Source organism: Anser brachyrhynchus (genome assembly GCF_964034855.1).
Source record: "Anser brachyrhynchus genome assembly, chromosome: 13".
Taxonomy (NCBI): domain Eukaryota; kingdom Metazoa; phylum Chordata; class Aves; order Anseriformes; family Anatidae; genus Anser; species Anser brachyrhynchus.
In genome coordinates, this window is record NC_137708.1 from 19,459,829 (window position 1) to 19,482,258 (window position 22,430).

The 22,430-nt window shown below is 41.7% G+C and overlaps 1 protein-coding gene across 1 annotated transcript in view; it reads left to right on the forward strand.

Annotated features, from left to right (window-relative positions):
• The window catches only part of LOC308176895 (uncharacterized protein), a 243,770-nt gene that overhangs the window by 74,333 nt on the left and 147,007 nt on the right, over window positions 1–22,430 (forward strand). Inside the window, exons 14-16 of the mRNA XM_080553322.1 lie at window positions 3,356–3,476; window positions 6,458–6,572; window positions 13,461–13,557. The gene's annotated coding sequence lies outside the window, so the exon portion shown is untranslated. The remainder of the gene's footprint in view (window positions 1–3,355; window positions 3,477–6,457; window positions 6,573–13,460; window positions 13,558–22,430) is intronic.

Consider the following 22,430-nt stretch of genomic DNA (forward strand, 5'->3'; position numbering starts at 1 on the left):
GGAGCCCAGTTTTGCAGTCCCTCTTGAGATGAACCATTGTGCTGTAAAACAGGCAAATCTGGATTGTTTGCTAGTTTTTGGGCAGCTTAAACTAGAGTTTTTGTGCTATGAAGCTACTTGAAGACTGCTTTCTGAAGGGATGATGTACGTTCAGAAATATTAATGCTTCCAAATGTTAAGAGCGATACTATTTGCTCCTAAACTCAGATTCATTTTTATTACTGTGGTTCATCTCTCTCCATGCAGAAAGGCAGACGCAGGAAGACGCAGCTGCAGTGTGTGTAACTGGGTAGGGGAAATGGTGAGCACAGCGGTGCCGAGGCTGACAGTGGCATCGCAGCCATTGGGAGGGAGCAGCCGTTCCTGGGCTGGCCTGCCACAAATCTACCTTCAGTGGCAGTTCTGGGACCTAAAGCAGCCTCTGTAGGGCTCATGTTCTCTTCCACCTAACAGCCGTGAGGATTTTCATTTTCTGTTGCGGGTGAAGGGCAGGCAGGGGGGCACTATGATTATTGCTCGGTTAGGATAAATGAAAGCCCCCCTGCCAAAGCCTGCACAGGCACAGCTCTTACTGGCCTTAAGCACATGCTCAAAATTAACACGTGCTGAAGCACTCTGTGGGCTGGGCTGGTGCAAGTCAAATGTGTAAAGTTGGTTACTTGAGTAAGTGTTTGGATGACACTAGGTCTAAAAAACATTTTATGGAAGTGATTTTGAAAGCAGGTGGAATTTAACAGAGACTGAGATCGCTCTGAACTTTTTGAACCATGTAGTACTAGTTAATAGAAAAATATTCTTGCTCTAAAACATCGTTTTAAAAAAATCTATTATCTTTTATAAAATTCCTTAGACGTTTTCCATAACGGTATTTAAACTGATGTATACGGTAGTGCTTGATGGGCCTGTGCTACTGCCTGACTTTCATGTTAGTACCAGCCCTGCTTTACTGACATTATATTTTAGAGAAGCAAGAATTACACTAAAGTGCAGCAATTTTCTGTTATATACAAACAGAACTTCAGAAATCACCTTTTTAACCTGAAAAGCCCCGGGAGCTTGATCTTGGAGTAAATCAAATAAAATGCTTTTGCATTTTGATCTTCTATCTGGTACACACAGCTGATCTAAAAAAGCTCTCCAGTGTTTCTGAGGGCAGCTATGTTGTTTAACTGTGTAATAGCTGAAGCTGAAAATGTTGTTTCATCTAAAGTGTGTAACACGTACTTTGAGTGAGATGTAGCTAAAAGCCTTTGTGGGAAAGACCAGGTTGTACATGATAGCTTCTTTCGGAGTTAGAGTCATGGCAGGTGACTTAGAGCTCTAGAAAGCTGGTGATGAACTCCACTGACATTGTCTGGAAAGGAACAACTGCCTGTGTTTCACATTAATCTAAGAGTAACAAGAAAAAAATGCAAGTTTGGAAAATATTTTTCTTTACAGCCACTTTTGAGACCTGAGGAAAACCATCTAAAATATGTTTTTCAGTAAAAAAAACTTTAAGGTCTGTATGAGAAATTTTGTGTTTTGCATCTCTTTTACTTAAACATACCAACAGGAAAAATCTAGCTAAAGCGGTCTCATTAATAGAATTACCGTTTTAAAACTGAGAAATATTTGATCTTTAAGCGTTTTACAAAATTAACAGTGAACGTGAAGACTGAAATACTTTGTGCACGGCACCCATTTTTCCTCTAGGGTATTGACTACAGCATATTGGTAGCTATGCAACAAATGCTTCTTGTTGGGAGCTGAATGTTTCCAGCAGGTGCTGCCAGTGCAAACCCATCTAGTCTGATGAGGAAGAGAATTTGTAGAATTCGCTTTATTTGTTTGTTTATTTATTTATTTATGTTACTTCGTGTTTGCCTAAGAGGGGTGTCGATATCGAAATGGTATTTCCAGATAGTGGTTGAATCTAGAGAGTTACAACAAATGAACAGTGATGGGCAATTGTCTCCAGCGTGCTTATGGGAAAGTGTGTGTGTTTCTAATTTCATTAAGTATTGGTTCCTGTAATAGATGCATCCCTAAAAGACAGCAGTGAAATCAATAATAATGATCGTTGCGATGGATTGTGGATGTGTGCATCTTTTCCTAACTTTTCCCCACTTCAGTTTCCTTTTTCTTACTGGTACCAGAGGCTTCCTTGCAGCCTGGCCACTGCCTCTCTTGAGGCTGGCAGCTCTTCGGTTCGACAGGGTTTTCTGCTGGTTTGTCTGAAGGTTTTCTGCTGGTTTGCTCTGGCTTGAGCTGAATGCTCCGAGAGCTGAGGGAAACTCCGCTGGGCTCAGCATCTCCATGGAAAGGGCTTCCTGGGGTCGGGGCACTGAGGAGTCTGTTGCTGTTCAGGGCCTTTCTTCCTTACCTGGCCGCAGCACGTTGAGGTACCATGGCTCCAGAGGGGAAGGGCTCACAGATATTTTTCTGATATCCCAGAAACTTGAGGCTGAAAGCAACCAGGTTTTTCCAAGGGAGCAGCTACGTGGGCTGCTCAGGCTTTGCCCCAATGACCTCAGCCTTCCTTCAACTGCCAGCCTTTTCCAAACTTGTTCACTTTTCAGTGGGATCAATAAACAAAATGAGCAAAGTAGAGCAGATGGGATGTGCATGCAGGGTTGGATGGAAAGAAGGCAGGGGCCATTCCTTCTGGCTACAACACAGCCTTAGCTTGAGAAACCACATCCCAGAAACCTCAACGCAGGAGCTGTTGGCTTGGGACTGCTCTGCTCACTCCTCGGCCGATCCCAGCATACCTCTTGCATTAAGGCAGTTTTCGGGCTGCTTTGTTCTGCCTGAATTGATGATAATTAGGTATTGGCATATATATTGTGCCATACAGTGCTGCTTGAGTAATTCCCGTATGGATTTAATTAATTAAGCTAAGTGAAAATGTGTAAATTCTGTATTTGTAAAAGTAAAGTGCTGGATTCCATTTTCAGAAAGGTTTTATTCTCTGGAAACTGTTAATATATTTCCACTGCTATCACACTTTAAATGAACTCATGAGTTAAGAACAGTGACAGAGAATAAATTACCATACAGCTGGTAGAAGCAAGATAAATAAAAGGATATACATAAAAAATAAATGGATTCTGTCCCTATGTATGTGGAACAACCAGCCCTTGATGATGAAAAGCTATTAACTAGCTTAGTGTAATTAACTGTTTTAGTGTTGCTTCAGGGAGAGGGGTTTGCAGTTCTTCCTTTGAAGCCAAGTGTCACAAGCATGTGCGAGTGCGTTAACAGCTCTTCTGCACTGAGAAACTGCTGAGGAAATGTACAGAGGAAGAAGGTGGGGGAATCTGGGGCAGAAGGGTTTTTTCACTCTTAATTCTTCCGCATCTTTTTTCTGTAGGCAGCTGAAAGAGATTGCCAGTGAAACAGTGAACTTGAACCGGAGTCTGAGGCTCTGAGCATCACCTTGCAATAATCTCCAGGATAGTGGGAAGGTCCCTCTCTGTGCATCTCATCCTAGGGTCAGTAATAAGCACCCAACGTAAGGAATACAGGCAGACCTTTTTGCAATTCTGGCAGTGCAAACTGGCTGAAAGAGGTACAGGAATGCCCCGTCTTGCTTTGGGGGCTGGGTGCACCTAGTGACCACAGCCCCTGCAGTCCAAGGAAATAGCTCTTTTTACTGATGACTCAGCACAGTTTTTTCTCATAAGAATACGAAGCATATGGGATGACAGAGTTTGCTGGCATGCCTGCTGCTTATCTGCGGCAGCAAAACCGTCAAACGTCCAGACTGGTTGTGACTCAGGGACAGCATTTCAGAGATGAGTTAGGACCTGCAAGCGGCATCAGCAGAGGAGGAGCAAACAGCTCAGTGCCTCAGCATGGAAAAGCTCTTTTGCAGGGCCCCATCCCGCTGGCCAGCTCAGGTGGCCTTGTCCAGCACCACAGTCAATGGTTCCTGCCACCTCCCTGGCTCTGGGACTGCCAGCTGCAGGGCTGTCCAGCCTCGCTCATCCAGCTGAAATGTAACACCATAACAGTAAGCAAACAGGGTGGAAAAAAAAAAAGATTAAAACTCAGCCCAATCATCTTGTGATGCAGGCTGGGACATGGGCATGAGAGCGGGACAGCCCTTCCCAGCAGCCTTGCAGGCTTAATCCAATTTTCCTGTGAAATTGGACCCTAAAATGCATGGATCTGTTGGATATGATGAAACATTGATGCAATAAGGTTTTTTTCCTAATCCTTTCCTGAGGGTCCATGTATGTTTTGTTCTGTGGCAGAGCTGGTATGGGAGGCTCCCTTCCTCTGCTGGTCGCCTCTAGCTGTCCCTCTGCTGCTGTTCACTGTTTCCTTTGCCATAAGAAAGGAGTGGATCTGAGGACTGTAATGTCTCAGGCCAAAACGAACATCATCTTAACGATTAACCTGACTAATTTCTGCGCTTCTTCCAGCAAAGCCTCCCCAGATAGTGGGGCAGCTCTGCATGGGCCTGAGCCCCCAGTCCCAAAGGATGCCGGGATCTTCTCTCCCTCTGCTCCTCTTCCTTGCCCCCCAGTTTCCCTCTCCCCTCTCAGCAGTGTGCAGCACAGCACTGTGAACCTCTGCAGGTGAGCAGGCAGAAGAGCTTGCTAATAGAGATGCTATTTTGAGTCACCTGTGCTGATACCGGCTTTCAGAGTATGGTTGTGCCCCGGCAGGCTCGGGTTGCTTGCATCCTGGGGTTTCTGCTTTCTTTTTAAAGCTGTGTATCACCACGGAAATTGTCTGGGCTGCTCAGGGGGAGATGGGCTCAGTGAGGTGGCAGAAGGAAAGAGTGGGTTCAAGCCTGCCTCTCACCTGGGAACAGAGGTACCAGTCCAGGCTGTGAAAGCTGCACTTCAATGCAGGTGGGAACCAAAGATGCAGTCTGCAGGAAAAAAAAAAAAGAATAAGGGGAAGTATGAACACTCTTGTAAGAAAGACCTGAAATTACTGCAATTTTGCCTTTTTTTTCCCCAAAAAGGGATATAGCCACAGATCTTTATGTAGCTTTTTCAGTTAGTTTGCTTAAATCCAGAAGATGTGCACACAACTATCATTTCATTAGTGAAGTTTAATAAACGGATATCTGAAAGCACTTCCTGATTTTCTGCTGGAAGGCCCTACAGTAATGAAAAGTATTATTTTATTATTCAGTGTCATTCTTGGTGTGGGCTCTGAGGCTGGCATTGTGCTGAGATTTTCCTAGTGAACAAAGCACTGATCTTATCTTTCTTTCTGCTGGTTTTTCTGCACTAGAAATTCCTCTGTATGGAAAGGATGGACTCAAGATTTAGTGGGATCAATAGGGATTTAAACGTAGCTTGAGTGTGATATATCCAAACCAGCTTCTTGTGGCTGATTTCCAGGTTAAAATGTTTCCCTGAATATGTGTTTCTCCATTCACCTGGATTTTTTCCTATTTTACATTTTGAACTCCTTAAGAGCAAATGATTTATTTCACTGATGTTTACTCCTGTCACTTTTCTTCCCAGTGCTCTCAAAAAAAGGTTGTGCAGAAGGGCACAAAATCCATACATAGAGAAGTGCTGGTCTTTGCCTATGAGGTGACGCTATTGTCAGGGAACATGAATAATCCTCTTCTCTTTTCTATAAAGGTCTGATCTTTCTTCCCCCATCTAAGATAAAACAGTCTGTCTGTCCTATAAATGCATAGTGAAGTGTAATTTCACATCAAATCTTTGTCCCATGGTCGGGTAATGTGATACTCACCTAAAGGATAAGAGAGCTTGACAAGCTTCAGCTCACCAAAAAGGTAGTGTTCATCACTGCCTGAATCTAATTTAAGCTTCCTTTCTAGTTCACTGTCCAGGGAAGGAGACATGAGGGACTGAATATGTAGAGGCCAGGCTGCTGAGGGACTTTATTACAAAGGACTAGAAAAAGAGATCTGCCCTCTGTGAGAGATGGGGAATTTTGAGGCTCTCTCTTGTTTGTTATAAGAAAATCAAATGACGCCAAAACAGCCTTGAGACTCTACGGTAACGGTTAAAATAATATATATATATTGAGTTTCAAGACCCTTGCCCATACATGTGTGTTATGTTTTCTGTTGCCCTTCAGGGAACTATGGAGTTGTTAACCTGCTAGCATAGACGAAAACTGATTAGTTAGTATGCCTACTAGGTTTTTTATGCTTGGTTTTTCTAATATATAGATCAAACACATTTTGTTTTTTCATTTTCACTCTGAAAATTCATATGGATCAATCTTATTGACCTTCTTACACTTTGACAAACTTTAATTAAGTCTCCTACACAAAATCTCATGTAAAAGGAGAAAAGCTCAATATCATGAATGGTTTTGTTTATAGCACTCTGGGCCAAGGACGCCCAAACGTTGCCAAGACCTTATTGATCATTTATGAGTCATTTGTTCAAAGGTCATATCCTCCACAGATGGTGGATATTTTTTTCTTGGGGTCTGCAAAGGCAGTAAGTTTCCATTTTCTGCTTAGGTCAAGACGAGATGGCATCTTCTGACAATGGCAGACACAGAACTCTGTGCTTCTTATTAAAGATGAAACAGGATTGAAGAAGCCAGCAGGGCTCTGCTCATGATGCTTTCTAAAGGTAATGGGCTGAATCTTCTGTACATTGGCAAAGGTTTATTAGCTTCAGTGGAGCTACTTGTTTTGGCTGGGGATCTGATGTTTACCCTGTGCCTCATTTAGGGATATACATTAAAAAAAAAATCACACACAAAAAGGGGAAAAAATAGAGAAAAAATACTCAGTAGGGAGCACATTTAAAAGCTGTTTCATCAGGCATCTGTACAGTGCAGGTGTAAAACCTATGGTGAGTATGTTATTGCAGAATACTTTGCATTCAATAAACTTATGTCGCACACAGAGATGTTTGCTCACTAATTCTCCTTCCAGAGGGAAAGGCAAAATTTGACTCATCGCTTATAATTCCTTAAAGTACACGGAGGCTTGCGAGCAAAGTGCTGTCTATAAATTAAACAATAACAGTAATTCATGTGGAGAGTGGCAGCCGGGCTGTGACTGAAGGATGCTGTCTGATGTGCTCTCAGCACATGAACCTTTGGTCTTTGCCAATCAGATTAGGAGCAGCTTTTAAAACAGTCACATAGCAGGATTGCCACAAAGGTTTATCATAATGATTAGGGAGCACATAATTAAAGCCACTCCCAAACTCAAAACGCATTCTCAGCAGACTTCAGAAACTCTAAAATGTTTGTTTATTCAATAATTACAGAGCATAATTATGGTAATGAGGTTAGCTCAGATTTACATATTAGCAATGCATTTTAATGATCTGATTATACAAAAGTGAGATACAATAGATTAAATTTTATGTGGAAAATTTGTTGCCAGACTGGAATCATAGGAAAAAAACCCAACGTACAAAAAAAGCCCACACAACAAATAGATTTATAAGAGCTCAGGGAATTACCATGTAATAAATCCTATGGTTGTAATGAAATAACTAGAGCAGAAAAAAATTCAAACCGTTGTATGAACAGAAATCCCCAGCTGCAGGACTACTGCTGAGTGACATTAAAGAATATAGGTTTTCTTTTCTTCAAACTATTTTTTAAAAAATATCACCAAACGGGCTACAGAGTCCTTGGAGACAATTTTGTGAAGAACAGTCACTGCTTTTGTTTCTGAACAGTGAAGTTAGCAAATCTAGATAAAGGAAATGACCCTCCTGTTTTCTCACCCAGCTCTCATCTTTTCTTTCATCTGTCTCATCTTTTCTTCCTTTCATCCAGCTTTTGCTTCTCTTGCTTTCATTCAGTGGTGTTCTCTCAAAAAGCCCTGCTATGTTTCCTACCAATAAAATTTGTATTTCTGTGGTTGGAGTAATTGTGTTTTCTTTATGTGTGGCTTTTTTTTTTGCTTTCTCAGGCTCTGTAAAGCTTTTTGAATTTTATTTTAAAGGAGCAATTCATTTCCTTTAATCTTTGCTTTGGTAATACTGTATTGTCTTTGACTCATTAAATGTCCTTCTTTTGTTGTTTTAAGAGGTTAGTGATTTATTTTGTGCAGCATTGTAGCAAATTGGATGATCCTTAAGTCAGGGAAATTAAAGCATGTGATGCACTAACTGGCAAAGGGGGATAACATGCTGAAATATTCTGTTTGTGGTTGGTGGGATCTATTTTTTTTGTAAATGATTACAACATTCAGAGGTATAGTGTGAATAATAGTGAAATTAAAATGTGAGAATTAAACAATCCTGAGGATGCTGAGACTGAGATGGTGATGTTCTCTCTCCACCAGGCAGAGCAATACATGCTGCTTTTGTCAGCAGGATTCAGTCCATGCACCAGTTTAGCTCTGCTGGATGTACCCTCAGCTCCAGCTCATTGCTCTGGGTTCGAGGACTACCTAATCACAGGGGTTCCTGTGCTGAACAAACTGCTGAGCAGACAGGGACAGAGGGATATGGCACTGTGTAAGAAGCAATAGTTTTGGGAGCAGTAACGCTAGTTTGATACCAGGTCCCAATCGCATCCTGGGACACCCAGCCCTGTCCAGAGCTTATCACAGCAGCCATTAGAAGCTCCCATTTGCATTATAAATCAGCAAATGCCAATCTGAAACATCACTTTCAAAAATGTTTGCTCTGAAGTTGAGTGGCCAAGTCTGAAAAACAGAGCCCTTATGTTAAGTAAATTCTTGTACCTCACTTAAGAACGACAGCATCTTTGTACCTTTTGGGGTGCCTTCATTTTTAGTGGTCTGGCTTGTTGGATGAAGAGGGAGAACCAGTAAACTCCTAGGAAGAAACGGAGGAGTAATTTTAACCAGGTTCAGGTTAATCTTATTTTTAAGCATCCATATTGTCAGTTCTCATTCTTTCCAGCAGTAAATGGATACCACAGAAATGTTTTTTATTGGTGCTTGGTTCCACACAATACTACACACATAAGCTAAACTTCTGTTTTATGCACATCTTTGTAATTTCATGAAAAACCAGATTCCCATGAGGCTGCATTTCCAAACTGGTCCTTAGCTGAACCCTTATTACAGTATTTTTTAAATACACATGTTTTTTGAGTTGCACCGATAATGTTATTTGTTCTTTAATACACCAGCCTTTGAAAATCTATTCTTTGAAGTCTATAGGCAAGAAGACTTAGGCTGTTTGTTTTGAATATAAGATTTTGTAATTTCTTTAGCTTGTTTACTTTTTTTTTTTTTCAGTGGAAGTCATTTCATTCTTGTGTATCAGCACACTAGGGACGGACTTGGCCAGATCTTGCATTTTTTTGAGAAAGAGAGGGATACATGTTTGCACTTTTCTTTATTTGCGTGCAGGTGTCCTGGTACAAAGCTAATCACACTGCTTGCTGGGATTGTTTGCCCATGTTTTAGGGTTTGCTTGCTGTTTGCCATGTGTCGAGGAAGAAGACTGAATTGTGCTGTTTACACTGTTCTCTCACTGTGCCGGACAGCGAGCTCTCAGATGCAAGGCGCGATGCTTTGACTGGCATATTGTTGTATGGGACTATATTAAATGAGCAAGTAGCTGCTTTAACTCTTTGCAGCAGCACTGTGAGAACTAAACCAGCTCTGCTCCAAAGGCCTCTCATCTTTCATGCGTTATAATATTTTATTCATTTGACAATAGTCCCAGAAATTTCCCCATGAACACCTCTTCCTCTCTTTGGTATTGTTAATATTAAAGAGTTGACTAACTTTGGGTTTAGCATTGGACGTTGCCCTCGATAAAACTGCAATGAGAAGTATTATTTACATTAAAGGTTTCTGTTTCCTACTGAAATCAGTAGCAGATGAGTCACAAAAGTGCAAAGATGGCAAAAAGCCCCTGCTTGTGAAGAGTGAGCTCTTTATCTTCCTTCTCCAGAGCTCCTTGCAGGAACAGCTCTGGTGGTTGTCCTGGAAGCAGCTTCATTGTCACGCATTCAATGCAACCTTCCCTTTTAACAAAAGACGATACATTTCTTTCTCTCTCTAATTAAAGCCCAGACTTCAAAACATTGTGTATTGTCTGGGGCTCCAACCATCTTCTAAAAGAATAACCCTTTCTTTCGGAGAAAAAGATCTCAATGCCATCTATACTTCATGGATTTTGAAGTCGACACATGAGCATTGTGAATTGCATAAATCTGATGGATACTCTGTGTTTCAACACAAAAACTTGTCACCCAGGACATTATTGCCTGAGGCTTGGAATAGAGAAGCTGCAAGCCTCTGCCAGACACGCTCCAGACATACTGATATATCTTTGCAATGTATTTTTACTGTCCAAATACTAGCTAGATAAGTTCATGTAAAAGTCAAGCAATAAAAATATCTCCACACTGGGCTGAGGGTAGTCATATCTGTTCTTTTCGAAGTCAAATATAAATGATCCTGCTCATTTAAAAAACCTCCCTGCTGTGTTGCTCCAGCCTATTTCTCTTGTCCTATGACTCTAACAAAGCTCATTCTTCTGCTCTATTTTTGCCATTTTGAGGACACTGAGGGTAGAGGAGAGCTTTCTGCTTCTTCATCTCCGTATCCTGCTCCTGGGAATGCTATGTTATGGATTTTTTCTGAGCCAGCTTGGATGACTGGTTTCCTCTCAAGCCGTGTTTGTTGAGCTCCTCAGCTTTCAGATCCCTCTTCCTGGGAAGGATTTGGTTATAAGGAAGATGGTGGGACTTCAGGCCATGAAAAGTAATTGAGCTTTGAGATCTTTCCTCTGTCCATGAACTGAGTTTGTGCGAGTCCAGCACATTAGCTCTGCTGCCTTTGAGTGAGGCTGGTTGATACCAGCTGATTAACTGTAATTGGCAGTGAAACATTTTTGTAATCTTTTTGGTATGAAAGTTGCTAGACAAGCAATAAGTTACACCATGTTCTGCTTTATGAAACACATGAAAAACTTAGTGAAAGTAAAACAACTCTATAAATCCAGCTCCTCCATATCCAAAGCATGTGCTTTCTTGCAAGGTGACTGGTGAAATCCGTGTGCCTCTCAGCATTGTTATTAGGAGGAATGGTTCCCCAATAACTCAAATATATGTGAGAAGTATACACACACATATAGAGAGAGTAATATATCACTTCTCCGCAGTTTCAGAAAATGTTACCCTTTTCTCTGCCCTTAGATTTTAGGTACTGTTCAAAGGGCATGCAGAGAAGGGGAAGACTTCTCAAGGTGAAAATTGGGCTTGCGGGGCTCTGCAGCACCTGCAGGTACAGGAGCCTGGCCCTTCCTCAGGCTGCAAGCTGTGTCCCCAGGCGAGCAGCACCTCTCCCTGCAGGCTCCCAGGTGGGCACTGGCCCTAGTTGAGCTGCCGGTGGGTCCTGAACTAACTGAGCTTCTTCCACTCTGCTTAACCAACCCACAGCTACTCAAATGAAATAGTAATAAGTATAATCTATGATGAGGGCTTCCCTACAACTCGGGCTGTGGCGATGGCGAACACTTCCCAGGAAATGAAATTGCTGATCTACATGACTTTATCTTTTAAAAGAAAGAAAATGCATTCAGTGAAGTTAGCAAACAGGGACGTGGTGGCTCTGTAGACACGGGTGTCAAACGCTCACTGCCTCGGAACCGCTGAGCCTGTTCTGGAAAGACTGGCATGGACTTGCCTTTCTAGCTGAAGGCAGGAGGGTGGGAGAGCCTCATGGATGTGTGATGTTGAAAACCAGCGCCATGTAGGTTTTTTTAGGTTTAAATGAATGATGATAACAAATTCACCAAGGATACATGTATGTGAATTTTTAATTGATTTGTGTTACTCAATATTAACATCTCTCGAAACACCAGAGAACCAACAAGGGGGAAGATTTCAGACAGTCTGCATCAGATATGCTCCAGTTGTTGACTATAAATACATATTTTTTCTCTTGCAATATGACTTTTTCTGGGTTTCTACTAGTTCTGTTTCCAGGTGTGTAATTTATCTGTCTTGCAGTGACTGTGAGGGAAGTGGCAGGATCTGGCTGGGGGAGGTGAGGGCCTGTGGCTACCTCCTTTGTGAGCACTTTGTTTTCAGTCTGACTCATTGCAAGCCATAACCCTGGCACCAAGTGTACGGTGACAGCTTTGGTGACTTCAGCGCATCACACCAGCTGTGGGGAGGACCAGATCCTCCTAGGGACGAGGGAGACTGGAAACTTCCTTGCTGAAAATGAGCAAAATTGCAAATGGATGATGGTCTGTAGGCATTTCTGTCCTGAGATCTCACCCAGCTGAGATTTCATGTTAATTTTGTCAATAACAGGATATCACTGTGCGTACGGGTATCTCTGGATTCTATAGAGGGCAGCTGAGGTGCAGGAGAGAAACGAGTTGCTGAAGGTCTCACGCAAGTCTTGCACTTAATCTGTGAAAGGAATCCAGCCACCCTTGTCCCCCATTTCCACAGCAATGTTTAAGCTTCAGGAAAGGTACAGGGTGGTAAACAACTGCTGGGAATAAATGAGCTTGTCATGCTAAGTGTACTCCTAAAGGGGTGCTGTGCTACCTCTTTTTTCTTTATAAAAAACAGCTGGCCCACAGTGGCTGTAGTATCTAAGCCTAGGATAAAAGAGGATTGAAGTCTCCCAGTCCTAACAGGGCATCTCAAGCTGCCTTGTGGCCTGTAGGTGATTGAGAGCACATGTGGCTCTATTGCAAACAGCACACGAGCTGCTCGGTGAACTCTTTTTCCATTGGCAGCTTTTACTGCATAGGCAGGAGGTGTCTCTTCAGCCAGTACCTCTGAATCTGTCTTCTCTTCCCTTCCATTGACTCAGGTTCAGGATCTGCAGAATGTCACTGAAAGCACGGCCTAGGTAGGCCAGAGAGGACTAGCTGATCTGAGTAGTAACAATGGATTTATGGCAGAAACTCAGAGAAGGGAATTTCAGTTCTTATTAACTCACTTTTTTTTTTTCCTTCCTGCCAAAGATATGTGAAGAATGAGGCAGTAGTGGTAAGCAGCTGTGTGAAGAGAGGAAATAATGAAAGTTACTGCCCAATGAGAAAAGCTTTTTTGTTTGCTGAGTTGTTTGTGGCTTTCTTCTTGAGTTCTGTTGCTGTAATAATGGGTAACTGGTATAATAGTTGTTGTATTACATCTTGAAGCAAACAGTCATTAATTAGTCCTAAAATTTATATGCGGCTGTGTAGAGAGATCTTAACATATTGTAAAGCAGAAGTAACTTTAACCAGCAGGGTATTTTCTATCTGAGCCAACACAACCTGTTCCATGCTAATGTTCAATTTGCTGAATTCCAGGTTTTCCTAGGTATTTCATTACCTTATCACTATGTGATAATCCCTACAATGTCCCATAAAGCAGGCAAATTCCATTAGCCTGCTTTCATAGAAGAGCAGGGCCCAAGCTGAGGATAGGTGCCTTGCGATGATTCGGGTGCCCTATCCAAAATGATGATCCTGAATGTCTGCTCAGCTGTCACTTAACCCTGAAGATGGTTAAGTCTTGTCATTAACTCATGTCTTTATTTTAATTTTGCTTTCCAGTACTAAGAGTTCTGCTTCGGTCCAGAGTGTCTCTGCTTTCATGGAACTGCGACAGTATGATCTCTGCTTGCTTCTAAGAGAAACAAGGACCTGTAAGGTAGGGCATCCTCCTGTCTGTGGCTTCTGATGCACTCTTGGCACATGCCCACTACGCACTCAGTGAATGCTTTCTGCTACAAAATTCATGCTGGCCTTGTCTTGCTCCTTGAGTATTGCACAGGCAATGTGGAAAAAAAATGCAGCATTCAGAGTCCTGCACCAAGGCCTTATGGCATGAGGTTGCAATACTTGAATTTAGGAACAAATTAGTTTGTGGCTCTGCTTGTAAGGGACCTGCCTGGAGTCAAAGGAGAGTCTTTGGAATTACAGTGAGCTTCCTGGATCACCAAAACGTGACTTGAACTGTAGATCCATTTGTTTTCTACTTTTACATCATGGTGGGTGATTTTCTTCTGATGAATTCTGGCTCCAGAAGTCCTGCTAGAATGCTGAAAATAATAATTAAAACCAAGCAAACAAAAAGCTGTGTTTACAGGAAAGGCTTTAGAGGAAGGGACAGCCTACAGGTATAATCTCAATTCTGTCTCAGCAAAGCCTGCCTAGGAGGGCTGGCTGCTTCTGCCTGAGAACAAGGCGGAACAGATAAGTTGTTCTTTCTGGTGCCTTTCCCTTGGCTTTTTCTAGAATTAGGTGGAAATGGACAATTTGACATTTCCAAATGAAAAAGTGATTTAAAATAGGGCAGGACAGGATACTTTGAGGCTTTTCACCCTTCTTGCTCTCTCTCCTCACAAGTATCTGTGTGAGGTGAGGGGTATGCCTTATGAGGTATGGGTAAAGGTGTGTGTGTGTTTGTGTGTGAGGGGGCTTGAATACATTTCATTTCCAGGTTTATTTAGCCTCGGGTTCATTCCCAGTTTCATTCTCTGGGATTTTCCAGGCTGAAATCCTTTCTGTGCATTTGACTTTTCCCAAAATGCAGGCTCCCAGCCATTTGAAATATTTGTCTTTAATTTGGATAGTACTTCCAGCATGCTGGGAGGACCTTGGTGTGGAGATGTAACACCCAGGCTGTTGCACAAAGAAATGTGCTGTGGGGAGAAATACCCAGCCACAGATACATATACACGTACACCTTTTAGTTGTTGCAGGCATTAGGATGTGCTGTGATATTTACCCCTGCTCAGATTGGTTGGGGGAAGTGCCAAACCCTTACTGATTAATTGTGATAGTTGGTAAAGTGAGCAGTAAGATGACTTTATGGGATGTGGACTGAAGTTCACTTCGTGGTGTATCTCTGAACTTTTAGCACACTGTTAAGATCTTCACCAGAAAGGTACGTGCTGTTATTACTTTTTTTTTTGCTGATGGTTGGCCATGTGACATTCTACATTGTGTTGTTTCATTCTAGCTCTGTTTCAGTAAGATCCATAATGGCACAAAATTATTCCCTCACTCATTTAAAAAAAAAAAAAAAGTTGACTTCTGTTCTTTCTGTGTATGTATATCTTAAAGCTTTTTGTTATTCCCTATTACCTTGGGGCTGGTATTGTTTGCTCCATTTGTATCCTGCTGAAATACTTTTTTTTGTTTTGTTTTTCCTGAAAATGCAGAAGAAGCAGTGAAAGAGATTTGCTGCAAAAGCTGTGCAAATATTCAAATAAATCAGCCAGCTTCCTTGGCAAATATACTCTTGGTATTATGTGTCCCTTTTAACATTTCAGACATTATCTTTTAGTTAAAAAAAAAAAAAGACTCCTTTCTGTGACGTTCTAGAAGATTTTTCAGAGAACAAGTCTAACAGTGTTGAAATGTGGTACAATAGTTATTTGAGAACACAGCCTTAAGAAGGGGTGCGTTCTGGCATTGCAATGTGTTTGAGATAAGAATGAAGCCCCGTGTCTTCAGCAAACAGAGCCTGAGCTTAGTTTGAAGAAATGCCATGTGCAGCTTCTTTAAGAAACCACTAATTACACACCATTAGAAAACAAAGATGGGACTGCTAATCAGCTGCCGCTCCATACTCTACAGTGTGTGTCATGTTTGCAACTCTTGGAATTACTCTTTCAGCTATTTTCAGCATTTTTCATTAACAAGATTGTCTACTCTTCCAGTTTGTTTACTTGAATAAAAAATAGTTTTGACTTCCATTTTATTTCATGAAGCTCCTGGGAAAACAGTTTATTTTGCAGTGATTTAAATAGTTATAATTAAATTGGGGCTTATCTGGCTGCATTTTCACTACCAATAGAGACTAGAGTGCCTCTTCTCCAGGGCAGAACTTGGCTTGAGACTCATGAGCAGAGCTATAAAAGGAAATGGGCTAAATGAGCAGCTTATCTTTTGTTACCTTCTCAGACAGAATTAAACCTGTAAAGCTAAATCCCCCCTGGAATTAAGTAGTTTGGGAGAAAAAGAACAGAGAGAATTGCACAGTACCCTTAGTTATGGACTATTTAACAGCAGGGGCAGTTTATTTCTAGTTTGTAAAAGATTTTGTCTTTTTTTTTTTAATGCTCTCCTTTTTATAAATATGTTGTTCTTTTCTTATAAACACCCAGTCACCCAGTCTCGCGGCAGCACCATGTGAAGTATAAAGTTCTGGTGCAGGGGGATGAGACAACAAGACACTGGCTGCTGCTTGGACCTGTGGGACTGTCAAAGTAGTCTTTGCTTCAGCTTCCTAGTCCCTGGTGGAGACAATTATGTTTTTCCATCTTTCTCTTCTGGGGCCCACAAACAGAGAAGACTTTCTTTACACGGTGTCTTTCACACTTTGCCTATAAAATGGTGGTATCTGGCAGCTCCAGTTCATCCTGGTTTGTTTGTGTGTTTTAGAAGTAGATTTAATAGGAAAACTACTGAAATTTTATCATGACATAACGTTCCTTGTGGTCAGGGATGGCAGTGCTTGAACTGCACAGGTCAGTTGCCTGAACAGAGTTAAGAGCAATAACAATATCTTGTTGCACAGTTTGCAGGACCACTCAGCTCTACTTGTATGATTGAGTTAACGATTCTCTTCCTTCACCTCTTACATGGCTCTGCCTTTATGAATGACAAACACCTTTGTGGAAGGGGTATCTTGCAAAGCATCAAGTGTCACGACAAAGTTACAATAGCTTTCTCCATATTCTTTCGTCACCTAGCCTTGAAATAGTTGACCATGGTGAATTACCTAGATGTTTCTGCTGTTTTACTCTTTGTTACTGGTTATATTAAAAAATAAATATGAGTTCTCCATAATGTTTATGTTTTTCCCAGAAATCCTGGCAATCACTGGCTGCCATACAGAGGTGCACTGTGACTGATACAGCTTTTGATTTGGTGTAGTGATGGTCAGACCAGAATTTGTGAAGCTTTGAACAAGTGGGAAGGAGGTTTGCAATGTTAGACAGTCCAAGCATGTGTGTTTATTCATCAGCAGCACTGATGTTACCTACACCTGAATAAATGTCAGTAGGTGCTGTAACATCTTTACTGAAAGACTTTGAGCATGTTGAGCTTTGCAGACTTTATGTTAATTGTCTCAAAATTGACCCTTACTAGGGATATCTGCTTGGAAATATGTAAAGGAATGGGAGAAAGGGGCCAACTGTTAGACACTTTTTGCAAATACATCTGAGAATTGCACTGCCATCTCTTTTTTTTTTTTTTTGACACATTCAATCTGTTGCCCCATTCTTTCTGAGCAGATCAATGAGAGAATGAATTTAATTGTGCAGCTTTCCTTTCCCTTGCTGCAGGTCTGTGGAAGGGATGCTCATACACTCATCAGCCTTGCTGCTCTCTTTGTCCCTGTCCCCTGGCTCCTGCCTCACACTCTGGGTTTGCAGGCAGCGTGGCAGATGTTGATAATGGACTCACCCCTCTGCCTGACGTGATTTTTGTACAACATTTTCCCTACAACTTGCCTGACCACCCTGAGAATTAGCTGACCTGAGCAGAATGTAAAGGGCAGTTAATTCCCTCTTTTTGACTTGTTAGAGAGCACAATTACACTAACTATGTTTGTTTGGAGGGGCACGGTGGCAAACAGAAATGCCGTATGAAGATTGTTATGCAGGAGTATAAAGTGGCAGAAGGCCAAGCAAGCTTCCCACAACTAATCTCTTTAGGGAAGATGCCAGCCTGAATGCTCGTGTACTCTCCTCTGTTTGCTGATTCATGGCTGGAATAAGTATCAGCCTTTTTTTCTGGCTGAAGTTAAAGAGAAGGAAAGGATACTGGCACTATCAGGGAAGTAAAATGGAGCCAGATTGAATCAACAATATAGAAATCCATGTGGGTTAGCCCTGATGCTTGCTTGTGTTTGGCTCTGACTTCCAGTTGGTACTTGCCCTGCTTGCAATACTCAAATAGATAAAGATTATCCCTGACTTCTTGTTGGTGACTGCATGCACACCATGCCTTAGCACATGAAACTCTGTGCTTGAGGTGAGGAGCTGGTTTACCTGCTATGCACTGGAGTGAGGCACCACATAGGCTGGTGAGCACAGTCACACCCATAACCTCTTCAAAATTAAATTAAAGATAAGTGGTACGTTTGGGATCAACAGGGCAATACATTTTAAAGAATCACCTGTGGATTGCTGAAGAGGAGGCTGTGCTGGATTTGGACTTCCGGAGAAGGAGTGAAACACTGGCAAATATCCCTAAATCCCTAAAACATGTGAGACAACTAAACTGAGGGTTCAGGGAACCAACCAGCAAAAACCCCCAAGAGCGCTTTGCAGATCAGAACATGAAAAAGGGCTTTTAATTTTTTTAACAAACTTTTCTTGTTAACTCCTCTGAAGAAAGCAGAAGGATTGCTGCACCGAAACTGTGGAAGCCACTGGCTGCAGTGGAACAGCAGAGAGATGATGTGGGCTTTGTCAGTCCAAGGGGAGGAGATTAAGGAATAAGGAGCTCCTGCCAATTCTTTAATGAGGATTTTTCACTTTAATTCCATTCCTCTAAGCTGGAAAATTAAGAATAATAAGAGCCTTCAGTGTTCCCTTCAAAAGGTGGTTAAACAACGTAGATCTTTTTGGCTATGTGGGGTCTGCAGAGGGGTGGGAGCCTGTGCTGTACTGCTACCTCTGTGTCTGGGCCTCAGATGATATGGCAATGGCAGAGTGGGGTGAAGCTTTTTACAATACTGCCAAACACTGTGCCACCAAAGGTACTTCACTTCTGCTTGGGTGCCTACTTGACTTTTTGAGCACATAATGAACTATTATTTAACCAAAGAAAGTGAAGTCCCATTTGCCTTATGTTCTTAAGGATTCAGAAGAGCATTTAGTACAATTATTGCTAGTACATCGACAATTGGTTCTGAGCAATCTGGATAAAAACATCTGCAGTGCTTTCAGTCAATGTAATAGATTAAGATGATAAATCGAACAACGCCTGCCTAGCAAAGCTAGCACTGAACTCACATATTCTTTTTTCCCCCTTAAGAATTGCTTCCATTGATGGATAATCTTCGTAGAACAGGAAGCTCTTAAATCTCCAGACAGTGGATAATAGATGCAAATTTGGGACCGTCATATGCAGTGAACTAATAAACTTGGCTGATCAGGGAACAAGACAAGTGTGACACTTTATCAGGCAGTAAAAGCTGATTAGTTTGTGCATGTTTAGCTGTCCATATGCCTTGTTATTAGAAAGGTTTTAGATAGTTCTAATAATTGGAATGGATGTAAATTCATTTCCTTCAACATAGAAAAGGGAAGAAAGAAAAAAGAAAGTGAATGCAAAGCATTAATTTTTCACCCTTGGAGTGAAACAGATTGAGCAGAGTAATCCTGGAGGAGTCAGACTAACTGGATCTCTGGCTGCAAGTGTAAGCTGAGCAACAAGAGCTGTTTCACCATGCTGCAGTTTGGGGTGGATCTGAGAGGAAAAGGTGGAGGAGATGGCATTGCAGAAGTCCCCGCAAGGCTCAGCTGTGATACGTGAAGGGGTCAAGTGACTATGGTAACAGCGTCAACCGTCAGGAAGCAAAAAAGCCATGAGTTGCACTGATGTTATTTATAGATAAATACTCATAGAGCCAGAAATAAGTCATTTTATAGCAAACTCCTTGGCCAATCGTGCAGCTTATTGTTACACCTGGAATGGAGTCCTTCATGCCATAAAATATCACTTGGGTACAATCAAGGTTGTGCTGTCCTTGTCTATCCTGGGCTGATTGAGGTTGTTACTTTTTGTATGTTTTTCATCTAAGTTCTGCTCTGTGGAGGAATCTTTGAGTACAAGGCAGTAAATAAAATGATCTCAACCCACCGAACATTGCGCATGATCCCAAGAGGGTTTAGGCATAAAAAAGATTCACGAAGTTCTAAAAATCTTTGTGAGGCATTGGAGAAGGAAGCTGCTGTGTAGCAGGACCAGGGCACCCGGGGAAGACAGAGAATAGCTCTGGAGAATCTCCCAGCATCATCTATGATTACCAGGGGAGTGAAAAGCAGCCCTGTAGTTCATACAGCAGTTTGGGTTAGGGAGTTTCAGGTGAGGCTCAAAGTTCACAGCTGTCTGCCCATAATAATTTAGAGCAAATATCCTTTTTTTTTTTTTCCTTTTTTTTTTTCCTGGTCTGTTACAGAGCAGTATGAGTCTTGTGGCAGATGGTGTGGGCTTAAGATATAAGGGAACTATGCACTCCTCAGAGAGGTTTCATCCAGGAGCCTATGAATAAGGTTGGAGGATGTGGCTCTCCTTGAGCTGAACCAGTAACACCAGTGTGAGAAGCTGAAGAATGGTGCTTTGGTGTGACTCAGGCAGCAACTCTTACATTTCATTTATGGAAAGTTTTTAATTTTGGTGTCCCTTCTGACTGACTCTAGCTAGGAACTCCTGTTTTCAACTCTGTCCAATGGAGGTTGCAGCCTAGTTCAGAGAGAGAAGCTGGTTTCATTGTGAGCCTCGAGGAACCTGCAGAAGGATGTGGGAGGGATCTGGATTCCAACATGAGTGACGCCACTCTGCCTGCAAGTAAACGGAGCAGAAAGCAATTTTAAGCTTGGTGAATTTTGCCGTCCCTGTGAAAGTTTTCTTACTGCACAGATAGGATCCTGGTTTGTTCTATGAAAATTCATAAAGTCCTTGCTTAGGCTGTGTCCTGAATAAAAGTGGTGGTGTCTGAAGAAAACCTGTTCTGTAATCATGGGGCATTCTTAAAAGTGCTTCTCTTTCTGAAATCAGCTTTGGCTGATTCGGCACGTTCTTTCTCTGAACCTCTGTGACACTGAAGTCAATAATGCATTCACCCCAAAGTGCGTTTCTGCACCTGCATGCTATTTAGGCATCTTTCATTTGTAATAATAGACATGATTTGAACATGAGAACAGCCTTTTTCCTTCGGAGACAAGCTGAGAAATGTTGCATCACGCATGATGAGGCTGGCTCATCAGTGGTACATATAGTAAAAGCTCACCACCTTCCCACGGCCCAGCGGTGAATGGGGACAAATTGGTTATCCAGCACCACTTTTACTTTTGTTCAGAGCAGTGCATTCTCCAGGGGGCTACACCAAGGGTATGGGGCTGCTCCTGGATCATCCATTTTATACCTTACATATTCTTGATTCTGTTGGATCTTTCTCCTGCAGTTCTGAGTTCTGACTGTGGCTGCAGCAATGCAGGAGTGCTGGCCAACATCCCATACGGAGTAATGAATTCACGGGTCTGTTATGTTTCTTGGAAAACAATTTTTTTTTTTTGTTTTGTTTTGTTAATTCAGTGTTTGAAATGTCGCAGGTTCACAGTTCTGGCTAGTTAATGTTCCCTTTATATCCACCAGGAAGGGAGGAGGAGCAGCTCTTACTACTGAAGTGCATGTTTTGTCATTCCGTCTCTCACTGTGAGTCTTCACCACTTCTCAGTAATTCTCAGAAACACTGTCAGCAAGGACATCAGAAAGCCACTTAGTTTGCTTGAAGGGCTCTGTTTTTTTTTTCTGGATTTGATTACTTGTTCAATATGTACTACAGTAAATCAGATCACTTGATTGTACAGATATCAGATGAAAACCCCCTTGTATACTCCACCAGCAAAGATGAGATTAGACTAGAACTCAGATATGTGTTCAGTACTGGTCTAAATACATGCTGCTACTGTTTGTCAATGCTAGTAGTACACCTTTTCTATCAAAGTTTTATTTCAGTGGAAAGTAACTTTCTGGTGATTTCCTTTTTATCTCCATAATGTTAAGTTCTTTTCTTGAAACAAATGAAACTTTCAGGTTAGCTTTTTAACAAAAAATGCTGACATCATGAAGAGAAAATTATCAAAGAGAGTTAAAAGTTTTTAGGGAAAGTTTTAGTCCCTTGGCCTAAGGCCAGTATGGGTCACTTGGATTCTCTGCTCTGACACACCTAGTGTTTTTACTCTAACTCCTGCTTTGTAGTTTTGAAGCGATCCTATCCCATATTCTAGGATGACAGGTGGATGTAAAGAAGTACCAAGATGTAGCAGCAACATTTTCAGAGCAAGTACACAAGCTAATGTTATACAGAGGGACCCAAGAGCACTGACAATATCTCGCTTGTTATTTACCCAAGGTTACCACATGCCATTTTGAAATCTATTTTATTTGTGCTGTTAATCTCTAAATCATTGATATTGCACTTGACAGAATATTGAAATACACTGTTATAATCAAAAGGTTTAAAATATATGCGACTGAATAGCAGCTTAAATTTCAGGAAAAAAAAATCACACAGTTAGACATCTGAAACAATGCCAGGTGTCTGAACAATGTTACATGTTGCATGGGTCTGATGCCATGTTCTTACATAGTGTGGTATTTGATTGATGGCCTCTCTGGGAAAGTTCTCAAAGGCAGACCCTTCAGTCCTCCCTTAATTGTTCCTTTATTTTTACTTTTGTTCAGACGCAGTTTTCCTGTACACCTGTGAGCTCCCATTACTCAGTCTATAGGTTTTTGTATAGCTCGTGAAACGTATTCATTTGTGTTGGGATA